Source organism: Carassius gibelio, chromosome A23 (genome assembly GCF_023724105.1).
Source record: "Carassius gibelio isolate Cgi1373 ecotype wild population from Czech Republic chromosome A23, carGib1.2-hapl.c, whole genome shotgun sequence".
Classification (NCBI taxonomy): domain Eukaryota; kingdom Metazoa; phylum Chordata; class Actinopteri; order Cypriniformes; family Cyprinidae; genus Carassius; species Carassius gibelio.
In genome coordinates this window covers 16,842,748-16,858,694 of record NC_068393.1, presented here as the reverse complement: position 1 = coordinate 16,858,694, position 15,947 = coordinate 16,842,748, and the positions used below count along the sequence as shown (strand labels likewise).

The window sequence follows — 15,947 nt, the reverse complement described above, 5'->3', positions numbered from 1 at the left end:
GTGACATAACAGTCCAGGTTGTCAAACACTGTTATGAAGTAGCGGTCTTAATATGAACCACTTTCTGTGAATGGTGCAAAATTGATCTAAAACATCTAAAAGAGTTTTTCTTTTGTGCAACATTTAATGGACAGGAAATTGATTGTCAGCGTCAGGATGTCAAAATCTTAAAGGGTTAGTTCACCCGAGAATGAAAATTCGTCCATCTTCTACTCACCCTCGAAGCATCCGAGGTGTATGTTATTCTTTTAGAATAATCCAATCGGAGTTACATTAAAAAATTTTCCTTGCTCTTCCAAGCATTTCAATGGGGGTGAGTGGGTGTTTGTTGTCAACAGTTCAGAAGATGTGAAAAAATCTACACACATTTGTAATAAAATGGCCTCCTGTAGCGAATCCATGTGTTTTTGGAAGATAAATGTCCAGATTTCAAATGCAATAAACACTTTTTTTCTCACATCTGCTGACTGTAGGCAGCGGAAGACATGCAGGCGGATGTTGTAGTTTGTCAGCGCTGTGTGGCTAGTGATGAGTGTGGAGATAGAACAAATCAAAATGCTGGTCACGAATTAGAAGCAAACAAGGATTTGTAAAGAAAAACGTAAGAGGATATCGAAATAAGCCAAGAGTAGACTGGTTTTCCTTTGCTAAAGTAAGGAAACTTTGTTTCCTTTGCTCCTACATTTCTGTATACACGTGCAATGCATACATCTTCTGCCTTCATGTCTTTCAGTTCCCCACAGTCAGCAGATGTAAGGAAAAAAAAAGTGTTTATTACATTTTAAATCTGGATATTTATCTTACAAAAATGCATGGATTCGCTACAGGAGGCCTTTATTCACCCCCTGGAACGTGTGAGGGCTGTTTTATTACAGATGCGCACACTTTATTTCACGTCTTCTGAACTGTTGACAACACCCACTCAACCCCATTGAAAGGCTTGGAAGAGCAAGGACAATTTTTTATATAACTCCAGTTGGATTATTCTGAAAGAATAAAATACATGCTTCGAGGGTGAGTAGAAGATTTTCAGAAAATTTTGACAAATTTTCATTCTCGGGTAAACTAACCCTTTAATTTTATATGAGCTGTTTTATATTCTACTCATTTAATATTATATGAGGCTTGTAGGCCTTCAACATTAAATTAACTAAAATCAAATGGACAAAGTTATTTTTTATGTAAAAGGAAAAATAGAAAGTGTTCAAATAGAAAGTGTTCAAATTATGTTCCTTCTTAGGTGTCACAATTTGAATGAATATTTTTTATAGGGGAAAATGTAGGACACAGCTAAATATTACATGTTTGGTAATTAAACTGAATTAATAATTAAAAGCAGTTGTTTACTACAAGGAATTGAATAACTCTTCAAGAGTAGAGAGACATTTTATGTTTAAAACTAGCTGTGTGAGGCTAATTTGATGTTAGATAATCTTAGATAATCTTATCTCACATATATAAAAGTTTTCACATTAAAAAATAAGGAATAAGACATAATAAGACAGCAAAGGGCGCCATATTCATGCTCGTTTGTCCTCATTATTCATATTCATTTGCTGGGTGTTCTGGAATTTTAATCAGTGCTCATTTATATCTATCCAGACCAGAATAGAGATGAACATCAAAATTTGTCATAATGCTGCAAGATCCAATATGTCTTTTCCTTTTCTTACTAAAGGGGTGGGGGGCAGTACTATAAATTCTGCATGCCATGCATAATACAGGGGTTAGCTGAAAGATTTTGTAAGAGAATGACATATGATATGTGCCATTAACTTTTTCAGAGCTTGAGTCAACAGAAATGGAAAACTTTCACATTTTTTTGGTCATTAAAAGCATTAAAAGCAGTATGGTCATTTGATATGCCAACTGCAGCCAAACACTAACACTTTAGTTCAATCCTGTCTCTTCACCAGTTCCCATCAGAAGATATCTGCTTTGTTATCCAAAACCCTTTAACACAGAGTTTGGTCTTCTAGAAATTCACTGAGGTGTTCATACTTTATCATAGAGTCCATGTCAACAAACAGAACAAGAGGAACTTCATACAGAACTTCACTCTCAACCTAAAGATGATTCTTTTGGAAGAACGGACAGAAAATGGATATTATCTGTAAGGTTCTATGTCAAACATTCCTAGCATGTCAACTTAAAATGTAACCACAATGTTCAATTTCAAATTTCATTAAATTCTCTTACCAACTTCTCCGCAAGCCCTTTGCAATTCTCAAGTCTCATTTCTTTCAGCAAAAGATAGAGTGATGCTATTATATGCTATTGGAGAGGGAACAGGAAAGCAAAAGGAATTAATTACTACCATCCTTATGCAAAGAAAAAGTGAACCGATCATAAACCAGTTGGTAATATAAAAACGACGAACAAAAATTATGTTTACAACAGTTCTCGGTTATCCAACAGTATTTGCAATATGACGTGAATGTCTTGTTTGCCGGAAATGTCTTTTTTTTTGTTTTGTTTTTTACTATCAATTGTCAAATGCACACACATATTCACTGAAATCGAATGAAGGGTGGGAAGATTTGTTCTTGTTAACTAGCTGTCTCTACCTAATATCTCCAGTTAATCTCTCTTCCACCAATTTCCTGTTCTCCATTTCTCTCAGATGCCTGTTCCTCTTCACTGAGCAAACTGCACTCTCATGCAAACACATCCTCCATCCGAAACAGACCGTACCTGCCGTGCCATTAAAAAAACCCAAGAGACCATAACTTCATAAAGACAACAACTTTGTTACAACCATAATTGCCTGAACCGTTCATGCAAAACTCCATCTCAAGCAGTTTTGCAATTAAAGCCAATATATATTTATTACCCATTCTTTTACATGCAGGTCGAAATCAATCACATGTAAATTTTCTCCACAGGTATCACAAGTCATAGCGAGGGGTGCTGGCCATGGCGTGTGGCTTTTTATTGCCTCTTCTGGGCAAATATGTGTCCCCATGACGTTTTTTTTTTCCCCTGGTGGCAAATCTAATTATGCACAACAGAAAGTACTGTGGAACTCGATTTCAGACTCAGCAGTCATATCCTTTCAGCACTGATTTGGGCCCTTCAAAGGAAACATGTTATCTCCTGCAACCAGCTCTGCCTCCGAGTCGTTGAAGTCGGGGTGTGGTATGACACTTCACTATGTTTGGGATCAGACGCAAGCAATTCGGTCATGATATTACTCTCTGGCCCGTCCTGTTGTAATGTGACACAGCACAGTGCATTGCATTTGTCCTTATTCCATATAAAGGAGTACATCACAATGGTGCCCCAGTGAGCAACTACACACACACGCCGAGCAAGTATATGGCGCATTCTTCTAATCTCTTCGTTTTTCCCCCTGATCGCATCTGTAATCTGGGCTGGGGCCAGTGTGTCCTTTTCTCCTTCTGTTTTTTTCTTCTTTCTGTCTGGCTATGTACTCTAGAAAGGGACTCAGCTGTAACCGGGGCTCTCTCTCTCGTCTCTCTTTCTAGAGATGACATAAGAGATGACAGCGGTAGTTGGCCCTGATTCCTGGCTGAGTCTCAGCAGAGCACACAAGGGGAAATGGAGAGAAAAAGGGAGAGAGAGAGAAAGAGAGCACATGGGAATCTGCAGTGCCCTTTCCCTGCAGTTACAGAACCGATGAAAAGCCATACAAAGTGTTTGATTACTGTACATAGAGCTACTGCCAGATGAATACACTAGTGGTTCTATACTCTCTATCTATCTATCAATCTATCTATCAATCTATCTATCTATCTATCTATCTATCTATCTATTTCTCTCTCGCTCTCTCTCCCACTCACTCACTCACGCAATAGATCAGTTGGAGCAAAGACAGAGTAAGTGGACACCAGCACAATCTTCTTCCAAATGCAATTAGGATTCAATGATGGTCTCCCTAATCCACTGTGTCCAAGGTCGACGACTCAGGATGGGTCAGTGTATCGGACCTAGTGTCAATCTCAATTACTCAAAAATGAGTTTACAAACCTTCCATATCCATGTCATTTTCAGAGATATTATCAGCCACATTCGAGCAGATTGAGTTACCAGCCTCATGGTGTATATTACAGGCCATCAGAGAAATCTTCTGTGGATAGAGCACCAGAAATGATAGTGGGAAGCATTCCACAGCACTTAACGGAGCGTGTGAGCCACAGCCTTAGCAATGGCAGCTTACATGTCACAGAAATTTACACTTCATTGTAGCTTCCTTTACACAAGAGAGCCAACGAAACGCATGTCTAATCCTTGTACAAATAAACCAGACAGGTGGCCTGACAGTGGCTTCACTGCGGGAGAAGAAAAACCAACAGAGTGTAAGACGAAATACTGGAAAAGATGACTTAATGAGAAGGGAGAATTTTTGTGAAACAGACGCAGCACTCTTCATACTGCCAAAGCCTTGCCCTTGAGAGGAGGGAAATGAACCTGCAAACTATAAATATTTAGTTTTTTGCAAAAATAAAAGGATGCTTGCTAGTGTCAGAGGCTGCTGAGATAAGCAGGGCGTTATTATCTTCTGGTTGTGCTTGCGGCGTCCTGCGAGAGTGTGTGTGCAACGCAGGCTTTTGATTTCATATGTGTGAGTGTGTCTGCATGCACTTTGTCAAGTTTATCACTGTCAGCTGTGACATTTTAATGGCTCCAGACATCATCTTGTTCTCGCTCTGCTCACTTATATATGCATATATATATATGCATAGTTTGACAGAGTTCTCCTCCTCTTCACACTTTTAGTGATGCTTGATAAGAGATGCATCACTGTTATTATTGCTCATACTTATGGTTAGAGATCTGAACAAACCATTACCCCTAAAGTATTCAAATTGCCACATAACGTGTGCCATACTGTTTGTGCTACAGATATCAATGGCACCTCAAATTGAGCTGCTTATTAAGGAAAGGTATGCTATTACTTTGCCACAGATGATAAAATGGGTGAAAAAATGTGCATAAAATGATAATTAGTTATACTGAAGGAGAAAACTGAAGTATATAAAGCAGCCGGAATATAGTAAAAACCTCAAAGCAAACCACAGTGAAAGCTCTAGCAACATCCTAGTAGCCACCTTGCAAGCTAGAAAATATTAGCATATTTGGTTGCTAACACCTTTGAAACCACCAAGTCCCTATCAACAGTGGTATAGCAACCACCTATAGCACACCAGCACTCTGGCAACAACCCGAAACACTCCAGCATCTATATTGCAATGGCCTAGAAACCAACAAGAACACTATAGAAACCATAAAGCAATGTCTCAGCAACCACATAGCAACATAAAACTACATAGGAACTGGATATTAGCGACCCTGCAAACACACAAGAACATTCTAGTAACCACAAAGCAACATCCTACAACCTAGCACCTTTTGCAACTGTTAGCATCATACTCATGTAAAATCTAGCTTTTTAACTGTTCTTGCCACCTGTGTGTGGCAATAGAAAAACGGTGGACATTCAAATAAAACTTTAACGATAAAATAAACACAAAACAGCGCGACAGCCCCTCGTGGACGACTGTCGCGCACTAATAAAAACCAAACACAAAATAAAGCCCAGGCCTGGTCCTCTCTCGTCCTTCACTGTCGTTGCTTCTCTTTTGTATCATTCCAGTCTCCTCCGTGGGACTCGAGACCGGTGAGTGGAGCAGGTGTCGCTCATTTCCCAATCACTCCACCGGCCTCGCTCCGTTCCCACGGCTCTCAGCCCCGCCCCACTCGTCACACTGTGTTAGGTTAGTTACTCTAAAAAATAATTAATTAATAGCTACTATAATAATGACATATACAACAGTGTATTTACTTTCTAACTCCCATATCAACCTCAACCAGTTGAACAATAGACATGAAACTAAAAATATATCATATAAAATTGCCTAAATTATTCTTGAACCAAAGTATTTAAAGGGATTAGATACCATTTTAATGTTAAATCCACTATGCTCTGTAGTCTAGTATTTAATGCAATTGGTAGTATATCTGTAATTAAATTACAGACAAATTTAAAGTAATTCCTTACTTTACTTTATCAAGGGAAAAGTAATTCCGTTACAGTAATTAATTACTCAGTAATGCATTACACCCAACACTGCTTACAGAATTCAAACAATTACCCCCCACCATCTCTCCCCCTATTCTCTTATTCCCTGTGAACCTCCTCCTAGCCCTGTTCCCCTGGCTCTCTTCAAAGATCATTTTCTGCCCCCTCATGACGCTCTCTCATTCTTGATGCACATCTTCATCCTGGAGCCCCACCCAGCCTCTCTCCCCTCAGGTCATCCCATTGTCCAACTGCATAATTACCTCATTAAGCCTGTTAACACAGTTTATGACCCTGTATCTTTTCCTCCATGAGATCTCTCCATTTCTTTTTTCTTTGTCACATCAGCGGTCTTGTTTTTTTAAGCGTACCCCCAATTTGCCACGTTAGCACTTCGGTTATAGCTCTCTCCCTCTCCTCTTCCTTTCCTCTCCACTTTTCCATGCCCTTTCATCTTGCTTTGCTTACTCCAGATGTGTATGCGGAATAACATCTCTCAAGTTTGTTGTTGTTTATCAGCTCCATAAAGTGTGCGTCAAGATACAGCGCAGTCGATTTCGCAGTGCTGCACTGCAGGAATACATCAACATCATAAACACAGACACTGCTGGTTTAATATTCAGCACCAGTTATCTCCTGCCTCTGAAACTGCACCGTGCCTCACATGACATGCAGGGAGGAGAAAGTGAAAGCTGAAATACCTGAGAAAATATCACATGGACTCACACACAGTGCTTGAAGGCAGAGTAAGCAAAGCTTAGCTGTGATAACGTTTCTAGTAATAGAACCATACTGTATACATTGCTAAGAGCAGGATGAAAGGGAAATAAGATATTCAAGTGCTTTTCTGTGAATAAATGTCACATATTTGCCCCGCTGGAGTGTGCCTAATATGATTTATCCAAGCAAGACCTGTTCCTGGATCAACATTCTGGCTGAAACTGTGGGAAATTTGCTACCAACCAATCAGATTTTAGAGTTAGGGGCTTAGCCAACATTTTTAAGACCTTTTAACATGGCGCAAAGAACCAAACTAGAGTCCCAGCACCACTGCATAGTGTGGAGGTTAAACAATGTCCCATCATGTCTAAAAGGGCCGGACCATCACATTTTTTTATTTTATTGAGTCTATAAACCACAAAAAGAGGAGAAAAATACATTAAAAGGCAGATCAAGCTAACTGTTCACAATGCACAAAGTATGAATGTATCTGAGGCGAACTGACTGTCTTAAGAAAAAGTTTAGATAGCATTTTCATTTTATCTTGCCTCAGTATAATGCATTGTGTTTACAGCTGTAAACAAGGAACCAATGCATCATTGCATTGACCAATGCATCTAAATTGGTTAGGGCCAGCCGGTCCTGCTGTCTAAGACGGTACTTCTTTGGAATAAGTAATTACTTTGCAACGTTAAAAAGGTATGTTTGAAAATTTATAAATGCGAGTAGCATGAGTGAAATTCCGATGTACTAAATCTGTCAGGTTGTCATTATGATGTACCAGTTGCATCACTTGACTAGCATTCATAACTAGTATATGTGTAATATATATAGTGTCTATTAGATGCAAACTTCAGAATCTCACCGATAGTAACTAGTAAGTCATCCAGGCATTTTTCAATGACTGTTTTATGTGAATGTTTTCCTAAAATGGTAGGCATGCATTTTTTTTGATGCAACCTTTGACTTTGTTTGCTGCACATGAGGGTGAAAGATTTCCCCATGCAGATTTCGCAACATGTTCAAGTTGGTCACATGGATTCACCACATTGGTTTGAATGTCAATACATTTGTTATTGACAATAGGCAATGGACCTGTTTTGCAAATGTGACCGCATCTTTGTGTAGCAACCTTGAAAAATCGCTCATCTGTTACGGCATCTGAAAAGCTTTTAAAAAAATGGTACATGCCTTGGGAAATACACTTAAGCTCTGATGTGAGTCATGTGACCTTATCGACCTATCATTTCTATGTAATTATAGGATAGGGTTATTATTGTTTGATAGGAACATTGTGTTCCTAGATCAACATTCTTTGTTGGTTGTGGAACATTCAATGTGGTTAATCCCATTGTGCGTGGCAGTGTCTACAGTATATGACAGTGTTTTGTTAGTGTGTGGGCAGGATTGCTGCTCATTTTCTGGCAGCAAAAGTGGGTGGTTTAATCAAACATAACTTCACACTTTAGCAGAACATCACAACTGTAGCATCAAGACTACAATTAACATCTAATCATTCAGATGTATGCAGTAACCTTGTCAGAAAAAGGACAGCTAAAATGTGAGACTTCTCTCTTGATTATCATCCATCTGAGCGCTGGCTCTGTAAGAGGGATATGTAGTATCTTTCCTTGGTCCTGACTTGCTCCACCATACCCAGGTTTTAATGTGCTTCTGGGTGGTTGGCGGGTGCAGTGTGAAATAAGACAACACAGTAGATGAGATTAAATTAGCCGAGTGCATGGGGATCACACTCACCAGAGCACTGATCCTGCAGTAATGAATATATCATGCCTGGCATAACGCTTTGACTTCGCTAGAACAAACACTCAAAGCTTCAGGCCTGGCACACAAACCTGCAAACACTCTCACAGTTATACCACTGGAGGACTGAAACGCAATGGAAAGTTGAGCTGGAGTCAAGACCAGACCATTACCAGGCCAAAACTAGACTTATAAAGACCCAGACCATGACTAGATCTATTAAGACCCAAACTAGATTAAGACTATCCTCCAATTCAGATTGAAATGAGACCTATTGAGACCCAGTGCCAGACTAAACCCAGGTCTATGAGTCCAATAACCAGGTTGTCAATTTTATTACATTACTCTCATTACATTGGTAGACTAACCAAAGTCAAGACCAGCTATGGAGATGTCTCTCCTGATATAAAAAATTATGGAAATATGCCGTGGCCTTGGTCTAGGATCATAAACTGTCTCACACTTAGACCCAGACTAAAACTCAGACCAAAGCCTCACTTATGTGTTTCTCAATAGATCTGAAAACCACTATATTTTGCCATTCTATTTCCCGTAACTGTCTATATACATCTAAACTCTCAAATTGTCTAAATGTAATTATGATAAGAAAGAATCCACAGATCTACAAAGGTTGTTATGAAGATCTCCAGTCATTAATCTAGCAGACTGTCAGCCCACGGCCACAATATGGTCACCCATTCAGTCCAGGTCATCTCATAACAAATCTTCCAAACAGCAGATTTTCAATAAATGATGCATAAATGATGTACAAGATGATTCAGTGAATCTGTAAGCATCATGTGAAAGTTGAGGCACTGTTTAATCATCATTCATAAGTTAGAAAAATAGTAAAATTGCTATTATGGGAAACTCATGACTACAAAGAACTAAGTGTCAGTAGAATTCATATCTTTGAGAGAGACAGAGAGACCTCTCACAAAGCAGAGATTCACACCAAGTTCACTCATTCATTTGATCAATTATGCGCGTTTCATTGAATGAGGCAAATGTTTGTCACACAAAGACTTTATTTCACCAGACTGTGGGAGGAGACTGCACTTGTTTTAGCACAGCTGCCTTTTCGCTTTACAGTTTTTGACTTCGTTGCTTTATGTTGTCAGTCACATCCTACGCAACTCAAAATAAAAAGTGTTTTGAACAACTGCTGCTGTCGAAATCAGGCTACTATAAGAAAACCTTTTCCCAAGATGGGTTTGAACTGGAAGTTGACGATGTAGGATTATTTTGATTTATCATTAAACTTACGCCTGCTTTTTGGCGATTAAATCTGTAAAATTGAGTGATTTAATGTGACCTCTGTCAGCACAAGTTAATTTCATCAACATATTTAGTTTGAGACAGCTGCAGTACGGCCTCAACTGCATGATTGGCTTCATTTAGTGATGCTTTCCATGTGTGGTAATAAAAATTAAAAAAAAGAACCGCCAATTTATTTGAGAACCCATTACTCTGATTGCAGTCTAGAGAAGTATTTTGCCTGCCAATGCATGAATAAAGATACATCCTTGAAAAAGAACAAAAATCACTTGTGAGTGCCGAAAAGAACAATAAAGAGGATTGTTCAATGCTCGATATCGCTTTTTTAATGCATTTTTATGCAGGGTTATAAATTAAATTCATTCTCTCCTCAGTTACGTTCTCATCTTCTCTTTTGATTCCTATTCCCTAGTGCACTTTGTGGAAGCTTCTTCACCTTCTCAACATTTGGAGGTGTTCTACTGCAGTCCACATATAAAAAGCACCAAAGAAATTGGTGTTGTCAGACTTAATTTATGAATTTCATTTCATTAGATGATACATTATCAAAGTAAAGCTAGTTTGACAACCAGAAAAAGGTGTAACATATAATGAAAATAATTTGTATAACTGTTAATTTAGCAAAAATATTAAAAAAAATTAAACAATTTACAAATGGAATTTGTATAATTATTAAAGTTGCTCTCTCGGTCTTTCTCTCTATAATATATATGTTGGCAGCTTAATTGTACATATAAAATAGATAAAGCAATGGCATTCATATATTAATATATATGTGTCTTCAGTGTCCCAATCAATTTTGAGCCCCTTTGCATCTTAGGCTTCACCATCCACCCTTCTGTCCTAACAGGCCAATTTAATCATCGTGCATTCTTTAAATCATCGTAGTGCACCCTCCTCCCCTCCTTTCCAGTCCTACAGGCTCGTCTGACCGTCTCTGCCATGGCACTGTCATCCCCTTCCTTTCCGCAGAAAGTCGCTCCAACCGCAGCCGCTGTAAATGGGTTTGACTAATGTGACGGTCTCTCTGTGGAGGCTGACCAGCAGAGCAGCAGCAGTAGATTGTAAAGCTTTCATTACTGCACGGGTATTTAAAACAGGTGTTATGGGGGGATTTTTTGCCCGGTTGTGTGCGGGAGCAGGATGTGCCAGCGACACAGATGCCCTAAGGCAATAACAGGTGGCTGTGGAGACTTGCGGGCTGTGCTGTTTCTCCCAAGAGCTCCTCTGTAGCCGGCACATCCACAGCAGATGCTCTGCATCTGACAGTTGCGTTTCTAGTGATATTCTTACATGCTGCTATGGCTACATCTGCATTAATATGGATAAAAGTCTTTTATGCTCTCCAATTATTTGATCAAAATTACAGTAAGACCAGTAATTATTTCAAGTATTTTTACAATTCAAAATGACTTTTAATTCTTTCTATTTGAAAATATTTTAAAATGTAAAATTTCTGTGATTGAAAAGCTTAATTATCAGCAGTCATTGCTCCAGTTTTCAATATCACATGACTCTTCAGAAATAAATCTAATATGCTGATTTGCTGCTCAATAAACATTTCTTATTATTGATGTTAGAAAACAGCTTTTGTTACTTAATATTTTATGGAAATCGTGATACACTATCGTTCAAAAGCTTAGGGTAGGTACGATAAAAAAAGAGGAGTTAATATTTTTATTCAGCAAGGATGCATTAAACTGATCAAAAGTGGCAGGAAAGATGTTTGTTACAAAAATATATCTAAATAAAATAATTTCAAATAAATGCAGTTTAATCAGCTTTCTATTCAACAAAAGATCCTGAAAAAAATGTATCACCATTTCTACTAAAATATTAAGCAGCAAAACCTTTTTCAACACTGATATTAATAATTGAGCACCAAATCAGCGTATTAGTTATTTTAAATTTTAAAAATTAAAAAAAATTAAAAATTTCACAGTATTATTATTTTTACTGTATTTGTGATCAATTAAATTCAGCCTATCAAAAGACAGTAAAAAATTTTTTATTTTGGCTGCCAAAATGTAAAGAAGTGTTTTCAGATTTATCTGTATTAATGTGGATGTAGCCTATGATAGTGTTTCGGCTGTCAAAACGGATGCCATCAAAGAATGGCTCTTTTTCTCAGTCCTTCTTTTAACAGACCCTTCCCTGCTCTGGTCCCTTCCCTTGTTGACCTTGCTCCCATTTCCATTCTCTCTCTCTCTCTCTCTCTCCTCAGACGGCATAAGTACACATATATTATTGGCCTGTGCAACAGCTTCGCCTGTCAAACGGGACCCCACCCTCTTTCCTTTCTTTCATCCCTCCTAAATCTCTCCAGCCCGTCCATCCATCTGTGCACACAGCTCAATTAAAGCCTTGAGGAGAAGATTTTGCAGAGGCAGATCATATTTTTCAGTGCACACAGACTGCTGGTATGGTACAATACGATAGCATTACTCTGCATCTCATGGCCCAAGCACCTGTGTGCCATCTACAGACACTCTGTCAATAATCAATTCGGAGTGATTTATCCTAGAAAGACTCAAGTCATTGCTCATCAGTGACAGGCAACCAGTCAAAATTCCTTTGGAAGGAGAAAAACTGAGGTTAACCTAAAATAAGCAGCTCTACATACTGTAATAATATCAAGGTATTCTTTGGAGCACCTTGAAATACAACTTTTTTTCTTTTTCGTTTGGTAATATAACAGTTATACAATATTCTACAATATAAAACATTCGTTTTAAACTAACAATCATTGTATCAATATACTTCCACAGTACTTTTTGTAAGGTAAATTTAAAAATGTCCAGCAATATCTTGGTATTATGCTTTTACTTTTTAAGTTCCTAAGAGTGCCATGTAAATACAATGATTTATGAATATAAAAATCACTGAACCATGGTACTTCCACCATACCTTTCTAAGGATAAAAAAAGGTGTAATAACGCAACATAATCATAATAATAGCATTATATTATTTGAAGTACCTAAAAATACTACATAAACACAATGGTTTTAAATTAGGTAATCACTTTGTCATATATATATATATATATATATATATATATATATATATATATATATATATATATATATATATATATATATGCGCATTATGGTGTTCTTTAATGTACTTCCACAGTACTTTAACAATTTTACAAAAATCTCATAGTATTATGTTTTTTTTTTTAGTATCTTGGAGTACCATGTAAAAACCAGGGTTGATGAATATATTAATCACTGTAGCATGGTACAACCACAGTACTTATACTGTACAATTAAAATAGAATGTTTAATTTTACGGTAATAGAATTCTTTGAAGTACATGGAATACCATGAAAATACCATGGTTATGAATTAAATAATATGTCTACAATATAAATATAATCACTGCACTATGGTACTACTTTTTAGATTTTTCTTTTGTAATACCAAAGAATTTGTTTAATTTAATAATAAGAGACTTATATGCTCTAAACAGTGCTATTGATATACAACCTGAGCACTGTGAGAGAGAACCACCCTTAATCAAACATGCTAGCGCGACGCCAGGTGAGTGTGTCTGCATTTAAGGGACTGAAAATAAATGCAGGCCCCACCCAATGCTCTCAGGCTCATATATTTGCTATTGCCACCTGCCCCATAAAAGCGTCATTATTTGTTTTCAGTACTGCACACACAAACACACCACTGTGAGGAGCGGCACTGCAGACCACAAATACTCTCAACACCACAATAACCTCATGGGTGATTAACACAATTACACGGCCCAGCAAAACAAGGGGGAAAGAGGACCAACCATATAGATAATACACCAATTATTAAAAACATCATAGTGATACTAACAAAACATACACTTTTATACAATAATGCCTTAGAAAATACAGTAACAACTGTACCAAATGAAACAACAGCCAGCTATTGGTTCTATCAAGTACATTTTTATAAAAACAACAAATCTTTGCATTATGTCTAGGTCAATATGAGGCTGCAAAATGCAACCAGACCAGCGCATGCTGCAGAACAGGCACGATTATTCAAGGCAAGAGCGCAGTCTTGCATTAAAGATGAAAACAGAAAAGCCTGTTGCTGATTTCACATGGGATGTGCAGGAATCCACCAGAGAGCTGTTCCTGTTTACGAGACAGGGCAACTCAAGGGGTGAAAAAATGTGACATCACCAAAAAAAATACAATTTTAAAGAATTAATAAATATAATTAGAACACATTTAGCATCTCATTTAACACACGTAAGTTTAAATAAAATGTTATTTGCTTTTTTCAATCTTAAAGGTCTAAATGTAACCCTATGAAAAAAAATAAATAAATGACGGAATACAATGAAATTATTTTGAATGGAATAGCCCAGTTTATAAGACCGGATACCAACCCCACTTCTACATCATTGAACCTAAAGTCTCAAAGGTGCGATCAACAAACCACATGAAAAATCTGCAAAAACAAGCCAATTCTGTTTGACATCCATCAGGCACTAAATGCAATTGACATTCTCACTGACAACCTTCTCCACGTACCTCTACAGTTTCGAAACGGCTTCAGGTTTCCGTCCCCCTGTGGCAACTCTGTTGTTTTATCTGTCCCTGAAGGTTCTTGTGTCTCCTCTCTGTGTCAGATTGATTGTGGCCTCTCTTCACTGCTGATGCTGCAGTGCGAGGAAAACACACCCTCTCCTGGCTCCCTCGCTGCCTCTCCCTGCCTCCGATTGGCTGCCATCAATAGCCAGTGACATCACCCTTTTTTCATCTAGCTCCCTGCCTCTTTTTCTTCACTCTCCTCTTCCCCCTTCCCTTCATTCTCTGACCATTCCTTTATTGTCTTCATCCTGATTTCCACTCCGCATTCTCCTGGTACCAGATGAAATGTGTCAATTTCATCGGTGATTGGCAGGATCTGTCAGAACAGGAGGAGAGATTCAGTCATGCAGAGGAGTGATGAAATGGTAAATGCAGAGAGCTGTTCTACAGCACCATTAAAAGGGTTCTTGCTGGTGGTTTGGCAGATGTGAGCAATAAGGGATGAGAATTATATGTTATGCTAATTAGTGTATTGTTATGCAGCGTTTGTGTGGTGGCACATGGAAAGATTTCTGTCTATCCCTCCCCACACCCTCTCCTTGAAATTAGAGGATGAAATATAGAAAGAAAGGATCCAGGAATGTGGGGTCAGGCTCTATTTTTTGTGTATAATCCACATATATAGTTACTTTTTAAAGAAAACACTTTAAGGATACTGGATTATTATTCTTTTTTTTTTTGTGTAATCCACTTTTATATATAAATATATATAGATAAGTAAATTTATTTTACTAAAAAAAGAAAGTAATAAAAAAAATTATTGTATACAGTATTTTAAAGATAACACACTTCTCAAAAAAAAAGCTGAAAAAGTATTGTATAAGAATAGAATAATATTCATATATTTAAATAACGTTTCTATACTAAACTTGTTAGAATAGTGCTTAAGACAATAAAAATAAATATACTGTCCTGATATTCAATTTCACTTCTCAATTAAAACGTGAATATTCAAAAAGAAAATTTGCAGTGTGTGTGGAGATTATACACAGGGCAGAGAGGAGTGAAATAAACTATAAGAGGAAACCTATCATTTATGTCCGTCTTAACTATTTACACTCTTGAAGGTGACATATTGTGAAACTAGCACACGGTTGAATGGTTGACGAACGGTTGACAAACGAATCACGCTCAATTAGATTCATGAGGAAAAGGCACTCATTGCAGACCGGCAGATTATTCCAGATGAAAAAAAGCAACTATCAGATGCTCAGATCTCTCTAGCTACACATTCACCCTCCTCAGCATGCAAGCACACTGTAGACGTGATGGTGTATATGTATACAGTAAAGGTCAGTGCTTGTGAGTTAGAATGATTCTACAAAGAGCTGCTCTCTGTTGTGTGCGTCATCCAGCTTTGTGTGCATTGCCACACTTACAAGAAGAGTCATTCCTGAAGGTTTTTCACGACACACACATGCTGAAAAACACCAGTCGCTGCCCTTTAACCGGAAACTAATGCCCAGCCTTCTGTTAAAGGACATCAATTTGTGACAGGTCCATGAGCACATCCTGAATCAGGCAGGACAAATGAAGCTTGAAGGTTCATCTAGAAA

At 37.8% G+C, this 15,947-nt stretch overlaps 1 protein-coding gene across 1 annotated transcript in view; it reads right to left on the bottom strand.

Annotated features, from left to right (window-relative positions):
• Positions 1-14,475, bottom strand: part of l1cama (L1 cell adhesion molecule, paralog a) — a 49,959-nt gene extending 35,484 nt beyond the window's left edge. Inside the window, exon 1 of the mRNA XM_052541286.1 lies at positions 14,332-14,475. The gene's annotated coding sequence lies outside the window, so the exon portion shown is untranslated. The remainder of the gene's footprint in view (positions 1-14,331) is intronic.
• Positions 14,476-15,947: the final 1,472 nt, after the last annotated feature.